Source organism: Silene latifolia, chromosome 9 (genome assembly GCF_048544455.1).
Source record: "Silene latifolia isolate original U9 population chromosome 9, ASM4854445v1, whole genome shotgun sequence".
Taxonomy (NCBI): Eukaryota; Viridiplantae; Streptophyta; class Magnoliopsida; order Caryophyllales; family Caryophyllaceae; genus Silene; species Silene latifolia.
The window spans coordinates 155,969,685-155,997,372 of record NC_133534.1 but is presented as its reverse complement, the minus strand read 5'-3'; the positions used below and the strand labels follow the sequence as shown (position 1 = coordinate 155,997,372).

At 37.5% G+C, this 27,688-nt stretch overlaps 1 non-coding gene across 1 annotated transcript; it reads left to right on the top strand.

Annotated features, from left to right (window-relative positions):
- Positions 1-23,577: 23,577 nt before the first annotated feature.
- Positions 23,578-23,684, top strand: LOC141603160 (small nucleolar RNA R71). Its single transcript, XR_012525055.1, has one exon. It is a non-coding gene; the product is annotated as a small nucleolar RNA R71 (small nucleolar RNA).
- Positions 23,685-27,688: the final 4,004 nt, after the last annotated feature.

The following is a 27,688-nucleotide window of genomic DNA, read 5'->3' as shown; positions in this document are numbered from 1 at the left end:
ATGAAGTTTACTTTTAAGGAGGGAAGATTGTAATACTCGGATAATTTAGGACCCACAAAGGACCTAGGGATACGTGAGGGAACCCACGTATACTCGAAAGTAAAGGATGACCCTCTTACAAGACGAAGTAAGACCTAAACTAGACCTAGTAGACTTTCAGTGGACCGAGTAAAACCCTTAGTGGACCAAGTGAGTTGAGACTCGGTCGTGTGAGGAGTATACTCGACCGAGTGAGTGCCACTCGGTCAAGTGAACCGGTCACTCGGTCGAGTGGTGCTGTGTTGTACCCGAGAAATGATATTTCAGGATTTCATCCTATCCAAACCCTATCCCCTTCATTCTTCTTCTCCTTCCTTCTTACTCTACAACACTATCTCCTCTTTATAAAATGCTCCCTAAACCCCCACCTTGGCCTTCAAGCTTGGATTAATGATGGAACACTCTTCTTAATCCCCGATCTACCATTGTAAGTCGACATCCCACCTTTTTCCTCTTTGTCTTATGTTAATTTCGAGTTAGGGTTTACTAAGAGAGATTAATTAGTATTTAGTTATGTAAAATAAGTAATTAGTGACTAATAATAAGGGATTTTATGTTGTATTATAGTATAGAGTGATTTGTGATAGTTATTGTATGATTTATGTAGGATGAAACGGTTTTATGAGATGGATACTTGGTGATTTCGATTAGCTTATGGATTATGCTAAAAGGTAGGTTATCCTACTCGGTGTCAATATTGTGTATGCATATTTGGGTGTCTTTCCTTGTTAGTGAGTACATGAGTCGGTTAGTATGTATGTGGGATTGAATTCATGAAAGAGTCATATGTTTAATGGTGTTCTTCCATTTATCATGTGCGGCGGTGAATGTGAGGTGTCGGGAGTCTTTGGTGGCTGTACTTGAATGTTGAGGAGACGTAAGACAATTGGGAAACCATCTTGCGCTCGGGTCGCCCCTTAGAGCTTCCCACACCAAGGGGGATGTTTACATTAATGGCTTGAGTTATGGAGGGACTCGTGTGGTGAGGCACGACGTCTGGCAGGGGATCCGGTTGGCTTCCGGACCCGGTACGTCTGGGCGTGTCCCGGTACCTTTGTGTGAGGTGTGGTGTCGTGGGCGTGTCCCTGACACCGGTGGTTTTGGGTACGTCTGGGCGTGTCCCGGTACCGGTATGGTGATTGCATAATTGAGTCTCATTCACATAATTATGTCGCGTGTACACTTATCGAGTCATGTCTTATGTTTGTGTATTGAAACTGACGTTTGTTGTGTCCGTGTAAATGTCACCTATTTCCATGGTGGCCTGTGTCAATCCATATGATATTTCCGATCATATGGGGAGCAGTTGCTTGTAGGTTAGCCTTGGTAGCACGCGGGAGACGGGATGAGCCGTGATGACATTCGAGTCGAGAATAGTTGATTAAATTAGTTAGTAGCCATGAGTTGTATCATTCATTTCATTTATTCACTTATGTTTATGTAATCCACTAAATATTTCATTTATGTTAATTTTTTCTCAATTGTGACTCCGATTTCACCGCCTTGGGAAACCAAGAAAGTAACATCTCCCAATTACCTTGGCCGGGTAAGAAGGGGATGTTACAGGATCGTCTTAGACGAGTGCTGGAAAGGAAGCAGAACCTGCATCAGGCAACCTATTGAGGCGCGACCCTTAGAGCGATGAAAAGGAGCATGCCCAAGTTTGAAAATTGGAAATCATAGGGGTCTTTAGGCGCTACGCAGCAGACGACCCAAAGGGGTCTCCCCTGGTTGTTAAAAATGTTTATGAAATTGTATGTAAAAGGGTATTTGAAACCGTCTTTGTTGAAAAGGTCGTTTATACCGCTTTTGTGCTAATATGAAGAACGGTACATGAATAATCTTCATTGTGTTGATAATATTCGATGTCTGGTTCGGTTTTGCAAGCTTGACACGAATATTTTTGTAAAAATAGGTGTAAAAATGTTTATTATGTACTAGTTGTATTAAGTTCATTGTTTTGTAATTAGTCGAAGTTCATCATCGTACTCGAATTAAACCGACAGGGTATGTAGAACCAAGGATGATTATGCATGTATGACTAATATGGTTGTTTTTGAAAATGTAAACAAATGCATAAAAGGTTTAAAATACCCTTTAAAATGTAATTAACCAAACATTATCACCGAAACACAGATTAAACCGTCATGGTATAAGGAACCAAGGGTGAACATAATTTATGGTTAAAAGGATTTATCATAAAAATGATTTGAAATGGTAAAAACCGATTGTAAAACGAAATGAAAATGGAAAGAATGAACTCAAACACGTTTGAGTTCGGACCTGGACAACCAGTATAGGCGCGAGCCACCTAGTTGTGACTAGGGACTTCTATTTTAGGTCAAAACTCAGTTTTGGCTCATTCGATCCATATTTTGGACCATGTTATGCATGTTTTAGCATGTTAAGGTCATAAAAACAGATAAAAGGATATGAAAGAAGAGGATTAATTACACCCTCATACTTACATGCTAGGTTGTTGGCGAGAAATCGACGGAAGTGTAAAAACTTGTTAGGTCGGAAAACTCAGTTGAAAACTGTTTTAGCAAAGTAAAGATTGATGTTTTGTTTAGTGATTATGTAGTTAATCGAAATGTTCGGTCAAGTGATTTAATGCACGATGACGGTACCAAACAATGTGTATGGGTCGTATTTTTTATCGGTAGGTCGGAAATACGTGTCGGTTTGTGACTTGCGATGTCGAGTCTAGAATTTTAAAGGAGAAAAGAGAGGGCGGACGCTCGCGTACCTTCAACTGGTGGCATTTAAGGGGTATTTGTAGAGGATTAGGTGGTTGTGTGCGTTTTGAGAGACGTGGCCGTATAGGCTACTCGAATAGGCGCGAGCCATTTCGCGGGTCTTCGAGCTGTCTTGTCACTATCACGCATTTGGAATCATGATTTGTTCAACCCTAGGTTTTGTAACTCATGATTGTTGTACTTGACCATCAAGTATACCGTTTATACTTAGCGTGGAAGCTTTTGTGATGCTTGTTTTTTGTGTTTGACTCGGTTTGACTCGTTGTTGGAGTCGGGATTTGAATTTTGAGTCAGTTTTTGGTCCGGTGACGGTTTTAACTCTAGTTAGTGTCATTACGACCCCGTCGTAGTGCATAAAACACTCTAGGTACTTTTGAAAAGTTTTAAAAATGTTTTGTTTTCGAAATCGTTTTGAGTTTTCCGACGTATAGTTATACAAACTGTCGATTAAACGTAGCAATTCCGAAGCATATTGTAGTCCGATAATCATCGGCTGTTTGTTGGGGATTCAACAGCTACTGGGTATCTACACTTATCTAATCACTAAACCCGTGCCATTCCATATCAACAGAGCTCATCACATGGCCCTTCACCTAATGAAGCTATCAAATGCTCTGAGGCAACGAGTCCTGCTCCATGTGGGTGGTGTTATCACCCGGAATGTCAAAGGCCTCGGCTGTTACGCTGGACTTGTCCACCTTGAACTACTTACCCGGAGATACCTTCTTAGCCAAATATTACATGATGCACTCACTTGAGTGGATTAAAAGGCACCCCTTGGACGGACTCGAGTATTGGCAAGTCCAAAAGCGGAATACCATCCCGCTTCCAAATGCCGGGAGAATGAAAGTCAAACCCGATGAAGAACACTACCTCCTTGAACTTGAGGTGGGGGAAGAAGCAATTGATCCTTCTATTGATCCACCATTTTTTTATGGAAGGGATCGGCGAGGTACCACCGAGACTACTTTGCGCTACACTATGCCTACTCCCTCATTCCAACAACCCCCTCCATGGACATTTGAACAAGGAGAGGGGTCTTCAAGCCAACCCCCTTAACCACCTTCTCTCCATCCTTCTTTAGCTGAGTGGATGGACAACATGAACTTTGGCATGCAAACGGCGGCGAGTGAGCGACACGTTTTGGGAAGAAAGCTCGACTGCCTCTACTATGACCAAGCCATAGACCAATTCCCTATCTATAACGACTTTTAGACGGGGATTTGTGCCATTTAATGCAAACCATCCCTCATACCACTTATGGCCCGATGGTGGGTACCAAATCCAAGACGGGGGCATTGTCTATGGAGACCTAAATCTCCAACAAGGCTACTTTTCCGCCCCTATCTTTCCTCCACAACAACAACAAAAACAAGAGGGGCACAGCGCCCTATGGTTCGGAGTGGTGAGGCCCTACTTTAGGAGCGATGTGGATGCTTCCGGGTTGGGAGGAGAAGATATGACGGGGATGGGAGGGGGAGTAATGATGGCTAGTGGTGACCTCATGGCTCTGAGCACCGACGATCTAATCCAAGACGTCGGGGACGGGGATGATGAGTCAGGGTTTGAGACCGATGCTTATGCGGCCTAGTAATGATGGCTTGCCTAGCTCCCTTCATACATCCAAAGCACAAGTATGACTCCTTAAATCCAATTCTCCAATGCATATTAGAATAGTTTGCATTTAGTTTAATTGTAATATATTAGAAATAGTTTCGTATATTTGCATTAATATAGGATTGCATTAGAATTAAATTTCATGTAATATATGGTCACACTTAGAAATTGCATTCATGTAGTATAACTTGCATCGTACTTCAATTTTGTATTTAGAATAGAACATGCATTGGACTTATACAAAATCACAAAAAAAAAATTGAAAAATGAAAAAAATTACCAAAATATGTATTTCATTTCCGAATTTCCTCTAGACATTTATTTCCATTGGAAAATATGTAAATAAATAAGTGTGGGAGGAAATTCTATTATTTAAAAATACGAAAACATGCTATTTATTTTTAAAAAAAAATTAAAACTTCAAAAATATGTTCTTTTATTTTTAAAAAAATTGCCTGATAACCACACTTCATTCATCATTGGATGTTGTAAATATCAAGTGTAGGGAGGAGGCCAAAAAAACGTTATTTCATTTTTAAGAAAAATTTCAAAAAAGACAAAAACATGTTATTTAATTTCAAGAAAAACTCAAAAATACAAAAATATGTCTTTTATTTTTCCTATTTCCCCCTTATATTTCGTTCCATCGAGGACAATGTCCATCTTAAGTGTGGGGAGGGAAATATCCATTTGTATATATTTGTAAATAATACCTGTAAAATTGAGAATATTTTTAAAAAAAATGTCTAAAAATTAAAAAATTTCGAAAATCCCATAATTATTGCATTGTTTATGTTGTATATATTGTTTTGTCTAACCATTTTGATAGGCAATGCACGCAATGCATCGGAGAAGACACTTGGTAAATTCTTCCAATCCTTTCTCCTTTTTCCTTCCTTTTCTTTCTTTTTTTGTATATATTAGCATGGTGGTGGACGGGATATGTGATGTGGATGTTCCCTTTGGGAAATTTTTGGATATGCGTGTGTTGTTGGTATGCTGTTAGGACTAGATATTGTGTGCATTTAGAGTAGATGTGTATATATGTGTCCACTCTTGCATTCACGTAGCTTGTTCATATGTGTTAGTTGCATTTCATAAACGTTGCATTTTGTATGTTTACAGTTCCATAGAGAGTCTAAATGTGGAGGGTATATGTTGCCAATGATGATAACTGTTTTGCCCGTGTCATTTCCCTCTTGATTGCTCGTACATTTTGGTAATACGTGTTAGGGTTCTTTCTTGCAAAACCCGGGAATACTAGCTTAACAATCGAGTCTCGACCACCTTGTGAGACCGTGTTAGGCCCAAGACTTGACGTAGGAACGACAAAAATACTCAAATGTGAGGATAGAGCCTCTATATGGCCGGTCCATCAAACCAGTCTCGTTTAGGAATTGAGAGTAGTTCTCCTTACGCGGTGTGTCTTATCAAAACGCATAAGTATGGGGCTCGTTCCTTAATGCCATAGAAATGTTGATGTGCATATTGAGACAATAATATTTGTGTAATAAAGTAACCTCACATAGCCATATAGCCTTTGTTTTACCCTTAAGTTATATTTCTCTTTTGTTAACTCATGTTGAGCCTAGCCTTGCCGTTTCATTTGTCAACAAAATCAACTACACTCTATAAACAACTCACCAATTGTTGACAAATTTGTCGTTGTAGTCTTTTTGTGAAAGTATATTTGGGTTGGATTTTGACTTTCCTTAAGGTGAATCATTTTTGGGATCACATGAATGTGACGGTGCTTCAGTGCCAGTTATTTTTGCTTGGAAAAGAGGTTCACAAGTGATGAAAAATGTGAGAAATAAAATGTAACAACCCCTTCTTACCCGGCCAAGGTAATGGGAGGATGTTACCATCTCGGTTTCCCGAGGCGAAGAAATCGGAGTTGCAATTAAGAAACAACTTAAATAAATAACAAGTTTAGTGATTACAAACCATAAACTAATGAGGAAAAGAAATACAGTGCGTCTATGACTATATCATCCACCTAGTGGCTATGTACTCGACTCCAAAGTCCGTAGCGCGGCCCGAATCGCGATCACGTCAATAAGCAAAACCTGTACTTAACATGCTCCCCATATGATCAGAAATATTATATGGATCGACACAAGCCACCCCGAAAATAGGTAAAAATTACACACACACACACACACACAACACGTCAGTTTCAATAAATAAAGTGAGACACAACTCAAAGTGTGTGAGTATGCAACATGACTATAATATGAATGAAACGCTATCAAGCAACCACCACGTTGGTACCGGGACACGCCCAGACGTACCCATAACCACCAGTGCCAGGTACATGCCCATGATACCATAACTCACAAACAAGTACCGGGACACGCCAAGACGTATTGGGCCCAGAAGTCAACAGGGTCCCCTGCCAGACGTCGTGTCTCAACTACACGAGTCCCTCCAAACTCAAGTAATTAATGTGCACATCTCTATTGGAGAGGGAAGCTCTAAGAGGCGACCCGAGCGTGAGACGGTCTGTAGATACCTCATTTCTACACCTTCCGCCAACCACCCAGTGATGATTGAGCCGCATGTTTGATACGCAGAGCGATTTATGACAGTCTGTAAGTTCAACGTCAAGTGATAGCTCAAACACTCAAGTCAACCCCTGGGTCATTATCTATGCACCAACACGGTCATTTTGGCAGTATTTAGAGTTCATTTGGAGTCCGGGTCAAAAAACCGCTTCATTTTCTAAAAATCGTTTCAATGTCGAGTCGAAATATTCCGGTATGTTCTACATTTCTCTGGATATTTATTCCTAATTAAAATTAATATTTTAAGTAAATATCTACCGTAATATTGTGTTTTATGGAATAAGGAAGTGTATATCTACCGAAATTTCATAATAAAACGCGGAAATCTTTCTTGCTGAGGAGGAAACCTCTGGGGAAATGACGCAGCAGGTGCTGCACCTCTTCCCAGGGTCGCAGCTCATGCTGCACCTCTTCTCCAGCCCTCGTTTCGCATTTTCCATAATATTTCCGTGATTTGTTTCCAAATCTGTGTCATTCCTAAACTTTTCCGTATGTTTAGTATAAATAGAGGCCTCCAGCCTCCATATTTGGCACGTGAGTGTTCCGCCCCTTCTCTCACTCTCTTTAAATTCTAGACTACGTTATTGCCTTTCAACGCCTACGTGCTTGAACCAATCGACCATGTAAGCTCAGATCATTCTGAGTCCCAGTCACGTTCCATAGACCGACCAATTTGACCAACTCCGATTTTAATCAACCTAATCAATCTAATAAACCCACTAACGAGGGCACTTTACATGCATATTCGAGTCGAGCAATCACTAAATGATAACTTTAGTCAATCTTGTTTCGTCAAACATGTAAGTCTGAGGGTGTAAATCCCATTTTAATATCGTACTTTTATTTTGTATCAATTAATGTAGATCTATATCAAAAGCACGTTCGAAAACCGATTTAAAATCCATCTTTTGAAACCGTTTTTACGAAACAGCAGAGGTCAGACGTCAAGAAGAAACGCAGCAGCTGTTACGCCTCTTTGAAAGATCGCAGCCTTGCTGCGCCTCTTCCAGAGGTTGCTTACTGCTCCTGCTCTTCTTTTCTTCATCCTCGACTTCCTGCAAATTTCTCTTTTTTTATTTATTTCGTTTTCTCTTCGTCCTTTTTGTTGTTTCAGTATATAAATCATGTTTTAACAATTCCCTTTTAATTACAATGTTTAATACGTCCTTTATCCCGAGTAATTCAATACTTGCTAGTTTTCGCCGTTTTAATTCAAATCGATTCATCGGGTTTCGACTTGTCCATTTTTGGAATCCTAATTTGATACATAAATTTTATTCCGGATCTTATTTTTCCAGTTTCGTCTTAATCTAACCTCAAGTTTTGCTTTTTGTATTTCTGAGACGAGTTCATCGTATAATCATAATCCTGTAAACCGCTATAATTTTTCGTTTTTAATTCATTTTATGACCTGCCCAAATACATATAATCGGTTAAAACACTTCAATTCGAGTCTAACATCGATAATTCATCCTAAATCTACCAACGTACAATAACAATGTTGCGATTCTGACTTCAGAGCCAGAACCCGGCTCTAGAATAGACGCATGAAGTGTTGCGGCTCTTCCAGAGGACGCAGGAGATGCTGCGCCTGTTCTGGGTTGGTCTCTGCCTCTGAACTCTCTCTCGCTTTCACGTAACTCCTAATTACGGTTTAAATCAACTATTATTCGTATTATTACCTCTAATATGATATATTTTCATATTTTAATTCCAATTTTATTTTTCTTTTATTTTTCTCTTCGAATTCCCGTCTTTGAGCGTGCTTTTGATGTACGTCAAATAAAGCTGGTAATTTTAATTATTGTAATTCGTTTATCGTAATTATTATTATGTATTATTTCATTATCTGGCATTCACATGTATTGAACCTAGCATTTACTTCGACCAAATTGTTTGCTAAAACACGTGTTAACCGACATAGTCTATTTTCACATGCTAGGATTAATCTATGTTTGTTACATTGCATGCATTACATCGACGACATATCAAATATGAATAATTTCCCTAATCATTAGTAGAGGCCTCTATCGATGCGGGCGGGATTAGGTGTTCGAATTAAAGAACTTCCTGTTAGAAATCTATATCTCATTACATTACATATTCATATATGTTACTTTTAATTTAGTCATAAAATTAAATACAAATCTTATGCATGCAAACATAAATAAGATAAGAGAAGAAATCATCAATCTTACTATATGATTTCGCTTTTATGGGCACCAACAAATTCACCTATTTGTTAGTTCTTGAGCTTTCCTTTAAATGGATGAACAAAAGGTCCAAATTAGAACCTCTCCCAAATGTGAATACCAAAGGAAATCTCTTAATAACTAATATTATTTGTACTAGAAATAATACTAATCTTACTAAAAATTGATACAAAAATTTGTATTTCCTCTTGAATAATTTCGGCCAAGAGGAGAGAATGATTTTTGTGGTTTTTCTTTCTCCAAAAAATGTCTCACCAAAAAAATAGAGAATCATAATTTTTACACTAGAAAATTATGTGAAGAAGAAGTGAAAGGGGTAAGAGAGCCCAATGCATGGGCTAGTTTTTCTACCCAAGAAAAACATAGGTATGCAAGGCTATGTGAGGTAGTAATCATAGTGTTTTCCACTTAAAATAAAAACACAATATACACCTTAAAACCTCCATTTTTCGGCACTTATAAAATGGAAAGTCCATTTTATATTTTGTCATTTGTCAAATTGTCATATGTTACATGTTACATGACATGTCACAATGTAATGTATTTTTAACATATTAAAAATCAACGTATTAATAAAAATACGTCATGTACAAAAAACGACTTAATAATTCATAATTACTTGTACCAAAAATGGTTTATCAAATTAAAAATTACAACGTCTTGTATTTATAATAAACTATTCATTCAATTTCAATTTCAATTTCAATTGTTTCATAAACAATAGTTTTATCTAAGTAATAAAACAACTCGATTACTTAGACCGTATCCAATTTAATCGAATTACAATAAGACACGTTAACTTTACTCACAAAATCATCCGTCAATTTTAAGCAATTTAATTAACTCGTATCGTCATACGATTAATTAAATAATCAATTAAGAGTATTTCCCTATAGGTATGACCTAAGGGGATCAACTGATCACCACCGTCGCACGACAGTAATGTCAAACTCTAGTCAGCCAATCATTACCGATATGTGTGGACCAGTTGACTGTAAAATATTACATCCCACATGTATTCTTTAAATGAGATTTAAACATGTGATCATCATGATCGCAGTTGTGATCGCATTATTGTCGGAGGACACATATTCCAACAATCTCCCACTTGTCCTCGACAAGTGTGCGTCACCAATTCTCTTGTCCTATTACTATCCCACTCAATGCAAGGTGTCTTTCAGGTCGTACTTGCAAGTGATCATATCGAGAGTGGTTTCCTCGATCTGGAGAATAACTTATTAACCGGAATTATCCACCATGGATACCTTCCGAGCGTGGCCACGCATTTCAGGTTCATTACTCCTCGAGTGGCCCAGAGATATTGTTATAACCCTGACAAGGGGTGGACAATTCCTATCGCACTTATTCCCTTTGACTAGCCACAGCCATCATAACCCAAAATATGCCCATTTGACCCCATTTACGAAGGTCGTAGTAACACAAATCAAAGTTAATCTGAAAGTGTGCCATCTTAGGAGAACAGTCTTTAGTCAAAAGAATCGACTCATTAGAATACTATAGTAACTCTCGCCACGACCAGGCTATATAAATTTGCCAGAACTCTATAAGCGGTCATAAGGCCCGACAAAGTGTTCCTAACAGTCTGCCTATGGGATCGACTAGTCATTCTCATATAACTCTTTGGCACTTGAACTTGCCATCAATCGCATCACACTCTAGTCACTTCGCGACGTCACCTCATACAAGCGACTATGGGCAAATACCATGTTAATCCGAGTTCACTTTAACGGGGTTCAATATTGTCTCTACAACCCGTTAATCCGAGTTCACTTCCAAATGAAGGACTATGGGCAAATACCATGTTAATCCGAGTTCACTTCAGCTTAAAAACTCGAACGACAAATGTGATTATCACATATGAATAGTCAATACCTGATTACTATTTCATATTCTATAATCTAATTTGATCTTTTATGTAGTTATTAATCTCAATCCAATTGAAATGACATGACTCATCATGTTAAGCCTATGAGAAGGCTTTTGTTAGTAGGTTTTATCAACTTCTTGTACCTTACTCAACCTTATTACATACTCGTTTTCCTTTGTAATGTATACATTTGCATTACAAAACTTTCTGAGTACGTGTCGAGATCCAATCAAGAGATAGGCCCTCTAGCCTTAGAATAGCTCCCACTGTTTTCACAGTGTGCGGGACTCATCCTTCTTGCGTATCTCATGATTGCAAGTGTACTCAATTTCCGTTGTAAATATTTCTCATTGTTCTTTATTGGCTAGAACGATTCTAGAAAATCTATTTCTTAAATAACATAGCCACAATGGTATCTTAACCATCCTAATGTGTTTCGATTATGGCTTTGTCGGAAGCCATGCGCAACCTCAATTGTCAATTGTCATTTGTGTAACACTCTTACACAAAATTGCATCAAAAACACTTTGCTTTACACCCTTAATGCTTCCTCAAGCACTAAGAATAATCTATATGGCTACTTGGTAAATATTACTTAAATTCGATTTTGAAACAATTCATCATACTCAAAGTATATGAAGTGTTGTACATCCTTACTCATTTAATTGATCCAGCAGCGGAAGCAAATGGAATCAATCAAATATGTTCAACTCGATTGAACTAATCATGAATCTTATCAACATAAGACTTCTTCTTTGACGCTAAAGTCGTGTAGATTTATCTCCATGAATCCGGATATTAAGGATGTATTATAATACTCCAAAAGTCTTAAATCATTCCCAATGATCAATATGTCATCCACATATAAGACTAATTAAAATTTCCGTAACTCCCACTAAACTCTATGTATAAACACAACTTCTCGAATTATCGAGAAAAGTTTTACAACATGATCAAAACATTGATTTCAACTCATTGATGTCCTACTTAAGACTCTCTCTTAAGTTTCACATTATCTTAGGATTGCAAGAATCTACAAAACTCAAGACATGTATTGAATACATTCCTTCTAATTGAAGAAGTGAGTTTTTGATTCACTCGCTATATGTAAATCATCATAATGAAACACAATCCCTAAGAAGATCCAAATAGACTTAAGCATTTCAACTAGTGCAAAACCCTTTGCAACCAATCAAGCTTAGATATCTAATAATTCACTTGGAATTTATTTCGGATTTTCATGGCTCTAAGCCTTGTATTGAGTTGTGACTTAAACACTCTCATGTAAGTCATATGTTCATTACTTTCCAGAAGTAATCAACTTGAATCAAACAATTTCTTTGTAAGTTTTAAGCTCTTTACTTCCTTAAAAGTAACATGAATTCATCATCCTCAACAAGTGATGACTTTAAACTCCTAGGTTTTGAAGAAACAACGACTTACACAAAACGTCTCATGTAGCCAAGAAAGGACAGTTTCTCGCGACATAACATTCACATAACATTCTTTGTGGCTCTTGAATAATTTCTCCCACTCTGTCTTCTAGAAATAAACTTGTATTTTTGAAAGACAGCTTCACGAGCGACAAACCCGTTGTACTCGTGATTATAATAAGAAAAATGAGCATTTGTTTCTTTTGAAAACTTACAAACATGGTACCCTACCATTTCATATCTCATATGATTCGTTTTAGATTTAGTGGAAAAAATAATTTAGACAAAATGATAAAATCCCCAAAAGGATCAAGTAACTCAAAGTAACTTGATTGAAGTCCAAACCATGTCGAATGGAGTTTGAATTCTTTATCCAAGCACACATTATCCCATAATGCGTGCTAAGAGAGATTAATTTGTGATACTATATCACTTTTCCTTTGGCTTATAGTAAAGTCTTCACTTTGATAATCCCATCACGACTAAACCGTAATTCTTTGAACTCTTTGAACTTCTTCAAAGATTTCTCTATTTACCTTATTAAGTGAACATATTAGCGTCAACTTAATCGTTGGTAAAAGATAATGATCAACCTATTTTGGATCAATGATTTACAACCTCGATCTCCTTTTCAACCAAAAGGCACGAGACATCTTGCTTTGAATACAAGATACGCATATACCATAAGATTAACAATGTAATGGTTTCAAGAGTACTCGATAACTCTTTGCGTTCATCATTCTAGAATTTAAGATTCAATCTTGGGTTACCAATTTGAGTCTTGTATCATCTTCATGATATATCATTCTAGTTTGGTTTAGAATATAATCACCTTTGATAATGGGCTAGCCATACATCAACTCATGGTGTATAGGGTCACAAAAGTGAACCTCTTATGTATCTTAACAAGTTTATATTCTTATTTAGAGTTTATTCACTTAATAGTCATAATTAACGTATAAATATAAACCCAAAACTAGATTGAGCACACAATGACTCTATCTCTCGACATCATAGTTGCTAGTCGTCATATTCTAATCATCCTATGTATCAAGTACAATGATGAAAACCACCACTGGTTTCTAATATTGACAAAGTAGTACTAGCAAAATTTATGTCAATCAAATAAATAAAGAACTAAGTCTTATTAGATGTCCCACAACTAACTTGCTTATTCTTTAACAACTTGGGGTAGTTTCTTTTCTAGTGTCCAACATTTAAGACAATGGAAACTTTATTGCTCGGGATTGATAGGTTTAGTATCGTTATTCTCAATAACTTTACTTTTAACATTACCTTGTATCAATTCCATTCTAATTTTACTTCTTGAACCTCGTCCTTTTCTTAACGGTTTAAGAGAATGCTCCCACTCATTTCAATGAATCTTTGCTTAGAGAAGCAAAATTGAATTTCATGAAGACTACTCATCATTCGTTTGTTTAGTCTTAAAACTTTCATTGAAGTAGTTGCGGTATTTTGGTCAATTACGATTTCTAACAAATCTAATTACAAAAACAATTAATCGTATCAAGGTACTTAACTCAATTAAGCATGTGAGAAACAATCCATTGTAAATAGATGTGTTTAGTCAAGAATCAAAAACCTGTTTGATAATGAATAACTTTAATCTATTCTCTTTACAAGAGATCCTTAGCAATGATTCATTTGAGGTTTTAGAAGCAAATTCATATTTGTCTTTAGTTACGATGTTTTAATGGAGATTTGAATCAAAAATCGTAATGATATCGTATATGAATTGTGGTAAAGAAATAGAACAATATGATAACGGAATAGTGAAAACTTAACACTTATCGTTTTATTAATACTTGTAAATAACAAGTAAAGCATTTACATAGTGACCTCTACCCAACTATGATAAATGATTCCGAGATCCAAATTCATATTAACTTGGGCACGGGGTAGCCGATGAAACCCTTATCAATATAACTCGGTTGATTAACTCTTTAATCGATTCTACTTTTAGAACTCTCGGTCGATAAAATTACATTAACATTTATCTTTAGCCCAAAACACATCCGACAAGGGCACGGGGTAGCCGATGAAACCCTTATCAATACTTTTGTTGAGTTCAACCCAAATTTCGAATAAATGTGTCCATGATCCAAATTCATATTAACTTGGGCACGGGGTAGCCGATGAAACCCTCATCAACATGAATTCGGTGGATAGACATTTATCACTCACTTCCCCTACGTAACAAGGTTTTACCCCGGGGTGGCCGAGTGCACTCCCTCGCGAAATAGGTTTTCATGGTTTCTACCTTTTGGTAAGGCTAAGTCTCAATTATTTATTTTAGCGAGAGGTCATGTCAATTTATTATCTATCACGTTTTGAGTGAACTAAAGCGGTGTACTACGATAATTATAATTGACACGGTCGATAAACTCGATTAAATGATAATGCATGTTTTAGTTATGGCGATTTAGCGATGCATGCAACATATAAATAAAATGCAAAGCATAAATTAAATCCTAGTATGGGCTTCCTAAAATAGAAAATCTAATAAACTATTACATATTCGGAAACCAACTCCATTGGTCCCTTGAACTTCGGTTTTGGCACGCATCTCGAGATAACACCGTCTTTATGTATCGTCTTCTGGTCGGGACTATATCTTTTCGGTAACTTGTCGTTAGGAGCACCTAGACCAAAACACAATTTATAGCTTCACAAACAACTCTACAATTAGGAAAGAGGCAAGTAAAGGTCGGATCCCAAGGGACCGGAATTGAGTTGAGATTTCTATTGCAACTAGTGGTGTCTTAGGGGGTGTCACAATTGGGGTTGATCTAGAAGGTCACTAAACAAAATAGCAATGAAAGTAAACAAGCAAGATGAATTAAAAGGGTTGTAAACAATTGATAAAAAGCACTAGGGTATCATGGGGTCATAGGGGATTCATGGGAATTGATCATACAAACATGTTCTCAAATTATAAGCAAGCAATTATTGTTGTGATGGATTGAGTTGGTTTATATCTTACAATCCTAGGAAAGTTTGGGTCCCGGAGCCGAATCGATTAGATTGTACAACACCTACAAGTCGACTTAGTCTTCCCTACTCAACAACATGCATGGTCTAATGAGACTCGAGTTGGTTTATGTCTTACAAGTCTCATTGAAAAGATAGGTGATGGGTAAAAAATGCAAGGATTCATAGGCTCGCATTTCATCAAACATAACATGCGCATGAGTTGAGATCATAACAAGCAAGCAACTAAACCATGAAAGCATATTAATTTAGGCATGAATCATCCCTCATGTTGGTTTCCCCTAATTACCCATTAACCCTAGCTAAGGAAACTACTCACTCATTATCATGTTGAACATGCTAGCAAGGTTGTCAATCATACCAACAAAGTGAAACATGATGAATAAATGAAAGTAATTAGCAATAATTAAAAAGGGATTAAGAGAATTATACCTACTAGTGATTCCAATAATAAAGCAAAGAATAAAAGAAATACTTGATGCTTGATTGAGAGGTTGTCAATCTCCCAATAATAACCCAAATAATCTTCAATTACCCAAAATAAAGGATGAACAAGAGAGAGATTAAGGAAATAAAACTTGTATTAAAACTTGATTAATTGTTGATTACAAAATTAAAGAGAGATTTGATTGATATTAACTACACTAAAGATTGCTAAGAAGAACATGCTCTTCTAATTAGACTAATGGGGTTTTTATAGTGGGGATTAGGTGTAGGAATTAGGGTTAACTAAGGGCTTAAATGACGATTAAGTCCCTACTTAAGTAAACGTCGGTCTTTTTGGAAGGATGGGCATCTTTCTTGAAGCTTGAAGAAACGAAATTGGTCTGCCTTGGAATCCGGGCGTCTTTAGCACTGAACGGGCGGATTCGGTGGTCTCTGCCCGGGCGTCTTGTGGAGAAGACGGGCGTCTTCTGGAGCTGCTGCCCGGGCGTCTTGGGGAGAAGACGCACGGATTGTGGTGATGGAGACGGGCGTGTTCTGGGGAAGACGCACGGATTTGTCAAGCGATCCGCTTTCTTCTTCTTTTCTTCCTTTTTCTTCATAAAATCCTTGGGGATTTCCTCGGGGATGCAAGGATCTTTTCTCATCATTGCCCATCTACTATAGTATGTACAAAGGCCTTCTAATCTTGTCTCTCCTTGATTCTTGGTCATTTGAATTCAATCAATTTAGTCTCATTTTGCCATGAAAATGCAAGGTTTGCACTCCTTTCCTACCAAGGGATCAAAACCTCAAAGAATATGTAAAAAAAAGAACTAAAGACAATAAATGACCCAAATATGCACTAAAAAGCATGGGAACAAGGCTAATTCGGGGACTAAATGTGCTCTAATTATGGTCACATCAAATATCCCCAAACCGAACCTTTGTTCGTCCCGAGTAAAGAGGTGACAAAGACTAGGACCATTATTTAAACTAACCTAATAACATAGCCGATATGAGACAATTAGCGGATCTCACTCCGGCCCTTCAACTCACAACAAGACAACCATGAGGTAGGATGCCTTCTTGCAAGGCAAGGTGGGTCTTGCCAAAATGGCGACACATCCAAACATTAAGCACACAAAATCAAATAATGGATGCATCTACAAAAGAATAGCCACTTTCCTCTTCTAAGTGGCGGAAATTATCTACAAGGGAAGCAATTCAAGGGTACACACTCCTTCATAGATGCAATTTCTTCAAACTACTAAACCTAGAAGGATACCAATAAATCACCTCCAAGTTGTGTCAAGCTAGGGTACCTTTGTCCTCAATCGTTAAATGCTTTTGTCAAGAGTAGACTCCCTATGGTGTTAGAAACACTGGAGGATCGCGGAATTCCCCCTCTTGCCTAGACAAGAAGAAGGGTCGTCCCCTCTCTACCATGCACAAAAATGGATACGATGGATAAAGGGATCGATAGATATTTGAGTTTCACTTTGGGAGTTTGCTTTTGTTTTTGTTTTTCCCCCCAATTTCTTGTGGCATATGAGAACACTTTCTTGCCATTTCTTTTTTTATTTTTGGCATTTCAATACTTGACAACTTTCAACTTTTGCATTTTCTTTTGAACATTTTCAAAGTCACCCCATATGTAGTGAGGGTGGCTTATATTTGAAGCTTTGGGAGTTCTATTTTTGCTCCTCTTTTCATTTGATGCATTTTTTTTTGCAAAATTTCTTTCACTTTTCATTTCATTGAACTCAAATTGATTTATTTTTGTGCCCGTTCTCTTTGATGACAAAAATGTGGTAGAACATGGATGATGGATGGATGCATTGTTTCAAGGGTCACCTTGGAATAAACGGTAGCCAAGGAGTTATCACACCACAAGGTACTCTTGACTACGCCTTAATCCATGGGTCAAAGGATACTAGCATGACACATCCTAGGGTGTTTTACAAGTATTCTAACAAGAAAAGTCTTAAGAAGAAAAAAGCATCTACTAGGGCCTATATACACTTGTCAAGCTTCCCAAGTAGACGGTTTCGCAAAATTTTCTAACATGCAACTACATGCCATGATGCAACTAACATATAAACATCCTAATGCAAATGATTCTACCAACTAATATAACATATACACTAAATGCAAGTACTAAGTTCACATTGTTATACCGCATCAATCAAAATAAAGCCACATAGTCATTAACATAAAGAGGAAAAAGGAGATTGAAAAGATCATACCATGCGGTCTTCAATATCCTCATGTCTCGGATGTGGCGTAGTCGATCAATGTGAACAAGGATAAAACAAACACAATATATACAACAATATATACATGACTACACTACAAAGAAAATGAACTTGTTTTTTTTTTTTTTTTTTTTTCAGTTTTTCAAATTTTTATGGTTTTTTTGAAATTTTGAATAAAAGTTAAGTTAGAATTCCCCATCCCCACACTAATATGGGCATTGTCCTCAATGGCCAAAATGATGGGAAATCATGCAAACATGATGCATGAATTCTACTCGAAATGCAAGCTACACTAATCTACACTACATGATGCATGGTTTTTTTGTTTATGACGGAGAGCGTAATTTAGATTACCTCCCGTTGCGTATGCATGTACTTCCCCAAACCGAGTTAGAAATTATTTCTAATGTCCTAAGGTTGGGTGTAGTTCATGCACACAAGATGCAATGCATGAAACTAAATTTGTCATTTTGGATTTTCAAAAATGGGAACAATGAAATAAGAACACCTCAATGGGGCCGAGGTGTTAGTCCTCTATGTTTCTAGGACTATTCCAACCATGATCAAGATAAAGTAAATAAAACAAAGAAAGAAGTAGACAAACCTCGAGAGGGTAGGAGCCTCCAAAGCTTGCTAATCTTCCACCATATCATCATTATCATCATCTTCCTCAATAGAAGTGGACTCATCACCATTTCCCTCTTCACTTTCTTGTTCACTTTGTTCATCAACCTCTTCTTCTTCTTCACTAGCCTCTTCATCAAGGCTATCAACAACCGCATCAACGACAACCTCATCGTCACCCGAAATCTCACCTCTAGATGCACTCGGAAAGAAGACTTCCCTATCCGCCCAACTAGGCAAAGGACATGAAGGATCAAGTAGTCCTTGCCTATCTAAATGAAGGAGGGGTGGATATAGGGCTAAGTAAGCATCTTCCCGATCCTTAAAAGCTTGCTTGTGCATCTCTTGCATATGAAGAGTCATATAATCTTTTCTTGCTTCAACACCTTCGGGTTTGAACTCTTGGTACTTGAAAGGATAAGGTGGTGTGACAATGGAAGAGGAGGGCATTTTAATTTCACCCCTTTGTTGTCGGATGATGTATTCGGCTTCTTTTGAGAGGGGAAGGAGGTAGTTGGTCCGATGGACACTCAAACGACAAATCTTAGAAGGTAAAGTAAAAGATCTAGCCTCACTAGTGAGCCACCCATATTTGGTGTAAAGAGGGTTATAAGTAACCCACTTGTACTTGTTAATCATAGCATCCAAATCAATGAGATGACCACCCTTTTTCGCCACATACTTGCTATCCTTGTTGAAGTTTGGATCAAAGTACTTAGCCAAAAGAGTGACTAGACCTCCATTCACAATAACGGTGGTGCCTTGCTTCCCACAATCAACATTTAGCCATCTATCCACCAAAAGCCTTAGAGAATTGAAAGGCTTGGTGAATTCCCTTCCAATATTTAAGGCCGACTCAAGAAGAACACAATCGAGCTTGGTAAAGTGGTTGGTGTCTTTTCTTGCAATGATGGTATTCCCTATGACCTTGTGCCACACTCTAATGCCCGGATGGTGGACTAATAGAGCGCGACTAGCATGATAGTTCTCAAATTTCCTTCCGGAAATTGCCTCCCTAAGAGGAGCGGGGTCATACTTGCCAACATTCTTGAAATAACTAGGTGAATCACTAAGACCCAATGCTTTACCCATTTCCTCAAAGGTGATGCGCCTACTCACATTAGCTAGGCGGAACTCGAGGTTTTCCATAGTCTCTACCTTAGTGACTTTCAAAGAACTCAAGAATTCTAAGGTAAGGGAGGGGTATGTCAATTCTTTTGTAGCAAACAATTTTCCCAACCCCATGGCTTCAAAGAAGGCTTTAGTTTGCTCAAGGACACCCAACTTATCCAAGTCATCTTCACAAATAAACTTGGTGGATAGAAAGGATTTTCTAGCATACTTGGCAAAAGTTTCCCTATGGGAGTTAGAGATGAAAATTACCTCCGGATAGTTCGATAGTTGAGCAATTTCCGGAGTAGTTGATGTTGTTGCTTCCAAGGGAGGTTGTTGTTGTTGCACTTCCAAGTTTGAGCTAGCTACCACCATAGCCAATGAGGCTTTCTTTGCTTGAAGTCTCTTTTGTCTTGTTGAGAGTGCCTTTGCCTTAGGTGCCTTTGTTGCTCCTTTTTGTCCTTGCCATTGATGATTTAACCAAGAAAAGAATGAAAATCTTCAATTTTTAAGTATACCCAAATCGATTTTAAGGTGAAAGGCTTTGCCTTTATAATTTCAAAAATCGACTCAAAGGTTGAAGATTTTGGTGCTTGGTTTGATTTTTGTTGGAAGAGGAGTGATTAATTTTTGTTAGAAGGATGATTTGATTTGATTTTGATGAATGTAGTTGAGGAAATCTTGTTTTGGTGATGGAGAGGATGAGGGTTTTGAGTTTTGGGGTTTATGGGTAGTGTTTTGAATGAAGGAATGAAGAAATGAATGGGGGATGGGGTTTATAAAAGACCCGAAAATTTTGAATTGCAGGGGGAAGACAGGCGTCTTTCCTTCGGGACGGCCGGATTCTGTCTGTTTTGGCTTCAGAATTCTCGCCTAAAGACGGGTGGCTTTCAGCAAAGACGCTCGGATTGTTCAACCGCGGGACGGGCATCTTTCACTGAAGACGGGCGGATTCCTTTCCAGTGATTTTTCTTGTTTTTCTCAGCCAAAAAGACGGGCGTCTTTTCTTGCAGGACGGGCGTCTTTCTGAAGACGGGCGTCTTCTCTAGTAGGAAGCTCGGATTTGTTAACAGTCCCAAAATTTCAAATTCTCAGCTCAGAAGGACGAGCGTCTTTTGACAAATACGCCCGGGTTGTCTGAAGACGGGCAAATTCTCTTGAAAAGGCTCGGATTCTGCCCCTTTTACCCGGATTCAGTTCCATCCGTGTACTTGCATATCCCTTGTCATTTTTCATTCTTCAAAATCACGTGTTCGTCATTGTGGGGGCACTACTAAGGCATGAATAGCCTAGTCAATTGCTATCCCCACACTAAGCTAAAGCACTACACATCAATTAAAATCATTAGTCCCTCCCTCACTTCTCTCAAAAATGATTATTATCTTGAACAAGACATAAAAATCCAAGAATGACAAAAATGCAATGTAAGAATTAAAATGCGAGTTAGGGAGTTAGAAATATTTACAAATGGTGGTTTCGGGAGGACTCCACCAAACTCTCATCCTTAGTGAGATGTCATGGGGGCATGTCCAAGGTGTTGTTGATGTTGCTCAACACCTTGAAGAAGTAATCAAAAGCTTGTTCATTGTCATGATAAAGATCTTCAATAGATATTTACCCTTGTTGTCGGTCTTGATCGATAGCATTACCAATATAAGGATTGAAAATCCCTTCAAACTCATCGTCCCAAAGACCACAAACTTCATCTACTTGATCACTAAAGATGTCTTGAGTTGATAGAGACAACTCTCCCATTTTCTTGTTTTGGCCAATGAGGTCATCCTCTTCATTGCTTGACTTTGGTGAGCTTTTCAAGCTCTCTTTGTTACAATTCACTTGCTCTTTGAATGGAGCATCTTCAATTTTCTTTTTCCATTGAAATTCCGACTTCTTCCTATCATCCTTCCGGCTATAATGATCAACCATAAAACATGGTTCATGCAAACGGGGAGCTCTCATGGTCTCGTCAAGATTGAAAGTTATGCTCTCATCTCCCACTTCTAGATTGAGCTCTCCATGCTTCACATCAATCGCCGCACCCGCGGTGTGTAAGAAAGGTCTTCCTAGAATGATTGGAATGTTGGAATCTTCTTCCATGTCAACAATGACAAAGTCCACCGGGATGAAAAATTTCCCAATTCGTACGGGAACATCTTCCCATATCCCTAATGGTGTCTTCGTCGATCTATCGGCCATTTGGAGTGTAATATTGGTGCATTTAAGCTCTCCCATCCCCAACCTTTTACTTACCGAGTACGGCATAAAACTCACACTAGCCCCTAGATCACATAAGGCTTTGTTTATTGTGGTGTCGCCAATGGTACACGGTATTGAGAAGCTTCCCGGATCTCTGAGTTTTGGAGGTGAACTCCCTTGAAGTATTGCACTACTCACCTTAGTGAAGGCGATAGTCTCAAACTTCCGGATCGACTTCTTCTTTGTGAGGATGTCTTTCATGTATTTCGCATAGGCCGGCACGTGATTGATTAATTCCGTGAAAGGAATTGAGACTTCCAAATTCTTCACAATTTCCATAAATTTTCCAAGTTGGTCATCAAATTTGGGCTTGGCTTGACGACTTGGAAAAGGAAGTCTAATCACAATGGGCTCCTTCTCCTTGACCTTGTCTTCATTTTTCTTTAAAATTTCTTCTTTTGATGGTTCTCCATCCTTGGAGTTTTGCACAATTTCTTATTTATCACTAGCTTCCACAATTTCATCCTCAACTTGCTTCTTCGGTGCTTCATACCTTGTAGCACTCCTCAAGTGAATGGCACTAACCGTTTCATGTCTTGGGGGATTACTTTGAGGTGGTAATTGCCCCTTTTGTCTTTGTGAGCTTGAAGATGCTAGTTGGGTCAATTGGGTTTCCAACATTTTGGTGTGAGCTAGGATGTTATTGATGGTGGTTTCCTTTGCTTGACTATCTTTTTGCATTTGAGTGAAAAACTCTTGTTGATTTTTTTGCATTTGAAGGACCGCTTTTTGAACATCAAAACCTTGGTCATTTTGTTGATTGTATGGAGATTGATTTTGGTAACCTTGGTTTTGGTTGTAAAAGGGTCTTTGATTTTGGTTTCTCATGGGAGGTGGGGTGTATGTTGTTTGAGGGTTTTGAACATTTTGGCTTTTTTATGAGAGATTTGGATGGAATTTGGTGTTTTCATTGTAATAGTTGGAATAAGGGGTACCACTTTTGTATGCTTAAAAAGCATTCACTTGTTCATTTGTTCCCCTACATTCACTTTGGTCATGTCCCAAAGTTCCACAATTCTCACATATCCCACTTGCGATTGATGAAGATGCCGTCATGGCATTAACATGATGCTTTGGTGATTTTGAGGCTTCTTCAAGTCTAGCCATAGCTTTTTCAAACTTCAAATTGATGGTATCAATGTGAGTACTAAGTTGAGCACCCAATTGAGTAATGGAGTCCACTTCATGCTTTCCTCCTCTAGTAGCCATGCGAGGTCTACTATATTGTGAGTTATGGACCGCCATTTCCTCAATTTTGTTCCAAGTTTGATTGTCATCAACTTCGGTGAACATTCCATTTGATCCCATGTTGAGAATGTTCCTTGAATCTTCATATAGACCATTCCAAAATTGTTGTACCAAGAACCACTCGCTAAGTCCATGGTGAGGACATGAGCGACAAATTCCTTTAAATCGCTCCCAAGCTTCATACAAAGATTCTTCATCCCTTTGCTTAAAGCCCGTGATTTGAGCTCTTAGCATGTTAGTCTTTTTCGGTGGATAGAACTTCTTGTAGAAAGCTAGAGCCAACTTCTTCCAAGAATCAATTCCGAGAGTAGCCTTATCAAGGCCTTTCAACCATTGTTTCGCGGTGCCAATTAGAGAAAAAGGAAATAAGACCCATTAAATTTGGTCTTGAGTTACACCGGTTTGAGAAATCGCATCACAATAGTCTCAAAAGGTCTGCATATGAGAGTGAGGGTCTTCACTAGGCATCCCCCCAAATTGGCTTCTTTCGACTAATTGGATAAATGCGGATTTTGCAATAAAATTTCCGGTTAGATGTTATGGTGTAGGAGTACCATTGGGTAGGTTCACCTCGGTGGGTACGGAATGTGATGAAAACTTAGGCATTGTGGGTTGATTTTGTGTTGTATTTTGTGTTGGGTTCTCCTCACCTTCTCTTGCAAAAGGGTTGATGAACCCAATAGTATTTGGTTGAATATCTACAACCTCACCAATACCTCTCAAATTTCTCCTAGCAAGTCTTCTATTGGTTGTCAAAGTTCTTTCAATTTCACGATCAAAGGGTAATAAGTCACCTTGTGACCTTCTAGACATGCAAAATATCAAACAACTCGAAAACTATTAGAACAAACCTTGAGGAGTTTTACTTCCCCAGGGCAAAGAAAGACAACTAATAACAATATAAGAAAATCTAAATCAAGTAAACACCGTCCCCGGCAACGGCGCCATTTTTGGTCGGGACTATATCTTTTCGGTAACTTGTCGTTAGGAGCACCTAGACCAAAACACAATTTATAGCTTCACAAATAACTTTACAATTAGTAAAGAGGCAAGTAAAGGTCGGATCCCAAGGGACGGGATTTGAGATTAGATTTCTATTGCAACTAGTGGTGTCTTAGGGGGTGTCACAATTGGGGTTGATGTAGAAGGTCACTAAACTAAATAGCAATGAAAGTAAACAAGCAAGATGAATTAAAAGGGTTGTAAATAATTGATAAAAAGCACTAGGGTGTCATGGGGTCATAGGGGAATCATGGGAATTGATCATACAAACATGTTCTCAAATTATAAGCAAGCAATTATTGTTGTGATGGATTGAGTTGGTTTATATCTTACAATCCTAGGAAAGTTTGGGTCCCGGAGCCGAATCGATTAGATTGTACAACACCTACAAGTCGACTTAGTCTTCCCTACTCAACAACATGCATGGTCTAATGAGACTCGAGTTGGTTTATGTCTTACAAGTCTCATTGAAAAGATAGGTGATGGGTAAAAAATGCAAGGATTCATAGGCTCTCATTTCATCAAACATAACATGTGCATGAGTTGAGATCATAACAAGCAAGCAAATAAACCATGAAAGCATATTAATTTAAGCATGAACCATCCCCCATGTTGGTTTCCCCTAATTACCCATTAACCCTAGCTAAGGAAACTACTCACTCATTATCATGTTGAACATGCTAGCAAGGTTGTCAATCATACCAACAAAGTGAAACATGATGAATAAATGAAAGTAATTAGCAATAATTAAAAAGGGATTAAGAGAATTATACCTACTAATGATTCCAATAATAAAGCAAAGAATAAAAGAAGTACTTGATGCTTGATTGGAGGTTGTCAATCTCCCAATAATAACCCAAATAATCTTCAATTACCCAAAATAAAGAATGAACAAGAGAGAGATTAAGGAAATAAAACTTGTATTAAAACTTGATTAATTGTTGATTACAAAATTAAAGAGAGATTTGATTGATATTAACTACACTAAAGATTGCTAAGTAGAACATGCTCTTCTAATTAGACTAATGGGGTATTTATAGTGGGGATTAGGTGTAGGAATTAGGGTTAACTAAGGGCTTAAATGACGATTAAGTCCCTACTTAAGGAAACGCCAGTCTTTTTGGAAGGATGGGCATCTTTCTTGAAGCTTGAAGAAACGAAATTGGTCTGCCTTGGAATCCGGGCGTCTTTAGCACGGGACGGGCGGATTCGGTGCTCTCTGCCCGGGCGTCTTGTGGAGAAGACGGGCGTCTTCTGGAGCTGCTGCTCGGGCGTCTTGGGGAGAAGACGCACGGATTGTGGTGATGGAGACGGGCGTCTTCTGGGGAAGACGCACGGATTGCTGGACAGTCTGCTTTCTTCTTCTTTTCTTCCTTTTTCTTCATAAAATCCTTGGGGATTTACTCGGGGATGCAAGGATCTTTTCTCATCATTGCCCATCTACTATAGTATGTACAAAGGCCTTCTAATCTTGTCTCTCCTTGATGCTTGGTCATTTGAATTCAATCAATTTAGTCTCATTTTGCCATGAAAATGCAAGGTTTGCACTCCTTTCCTACCAAGGGATCAAAACCTCAAAGAATATGCAAAACAAAGAACTAAAGACAATAAATGACCCAAATATGCACTAAAAAGCATGGGAACAAGGCTAATTCGGGGACTAAATGTGCTCTAGTTATGGTCACATCATCTTCCTTGAGTGACACCGTCTTCAAGGAACTCCGAAATAAATAAATTACATAACAAATTACATAATTTCCTATTATACATTTGTAATTAAAATAAAATAAATCTATTAAATTACAAAAACGTGATACGAGATCACAATAAATTACAACCGAATCGATATTCCCATACATTTCGGGTAATACCAATTAAAAAACTAAGGCCATACTAAGTAAAATTACATAAAATCACAATAAATTACATAAAATCATATTTATGCACAAGTTAATTACCCTAACCAACTTAGGACTCAAAATTAGTCTCCACTAACATATTGACTATAATTAACTTATATTTCTTAAAATTGTTCATTAATGGACTCAAAATTACAATAAAATGCCATAAACTCCAAATAAATCACAAAAATTTCAAATAAATTTGAAATTTGAAATTTTAAACTCATGAACATTCTGGAAAAATACCATGACACTCATAATATTCAAAAACTTAGGTTAAAATTTCGAAAATGTATCGGGAAAAACATTATTGCGGTTTATCGGATTTATCAAATATAATCATAAAAACATGAGAAAAAAATTATATTTATCAACTTTTCAATTTTAGATCTAAAATAGGTAATAAAATGCAACATGTGACGTTTTTCCTTAGTCATGAAGTATGTTTTAGCAATTATTCACTAATTAAGTCACTATTTATGTTATTTTTAATCAAAAATTCATAAATCATGCATAAAGACTTCATTATAGCCAATTATTTTACGCACATCTTGTAAAATTGCATGTGACAACATACTAAATTTCTATGACCAGATTCGAAATTTATGGCATATTAACCCATTTTCATTTAAATTTGATTTTTATCATGAAAAAACCATATTTCGAGCATAAGAACTCCAAAAATTATGAAAATTTACAGGTCGTCTAAAAATAATATATGTGAAAACATATCCAAAAACCACTGTAAAATTCGAAATTAGCTAATTTTAGTCCGAAAATGACATTTTAATCATAAAATCATATTTTTAATGCCATTATTATATAAAATGAACAATAAAAATCCATAAATTTACCAAAATATCCTAAATACATTTTAGGATCAGAAACTTTAACATGCATAATTTATTTCGTGATATATCATAATAAAACAAATTTACAAGTTTTATATGTTAATCGTATAACTCGGAAAAACTATAACCGATTTGCATGCAAACAACCTAAGGCTCATGATACCGCTTGTTAGAAATCTATATCTCATTACATTACATATTCATATATGTTACTTTTAATTTAGTCATAAAATTAAATACAAATCTTATGCATGCAAACATAAATAAGATAAGAGAAGAAATCATCAATCTTCCTATATGATTTCGGTTTTATGGGCACCAACAAATTCACCTATTTGTTAGTGCTTGAGCTTTCCTTTAAATGGATGAACAAAAGGTCCAAATTAGAACCTCTCCCAAATGTGAATACCCAAGGAAATCTCTTAATACCTAATATTATTTGTACTAGAAATAATACTAATCTTACTAAAAATTGATACAAAAA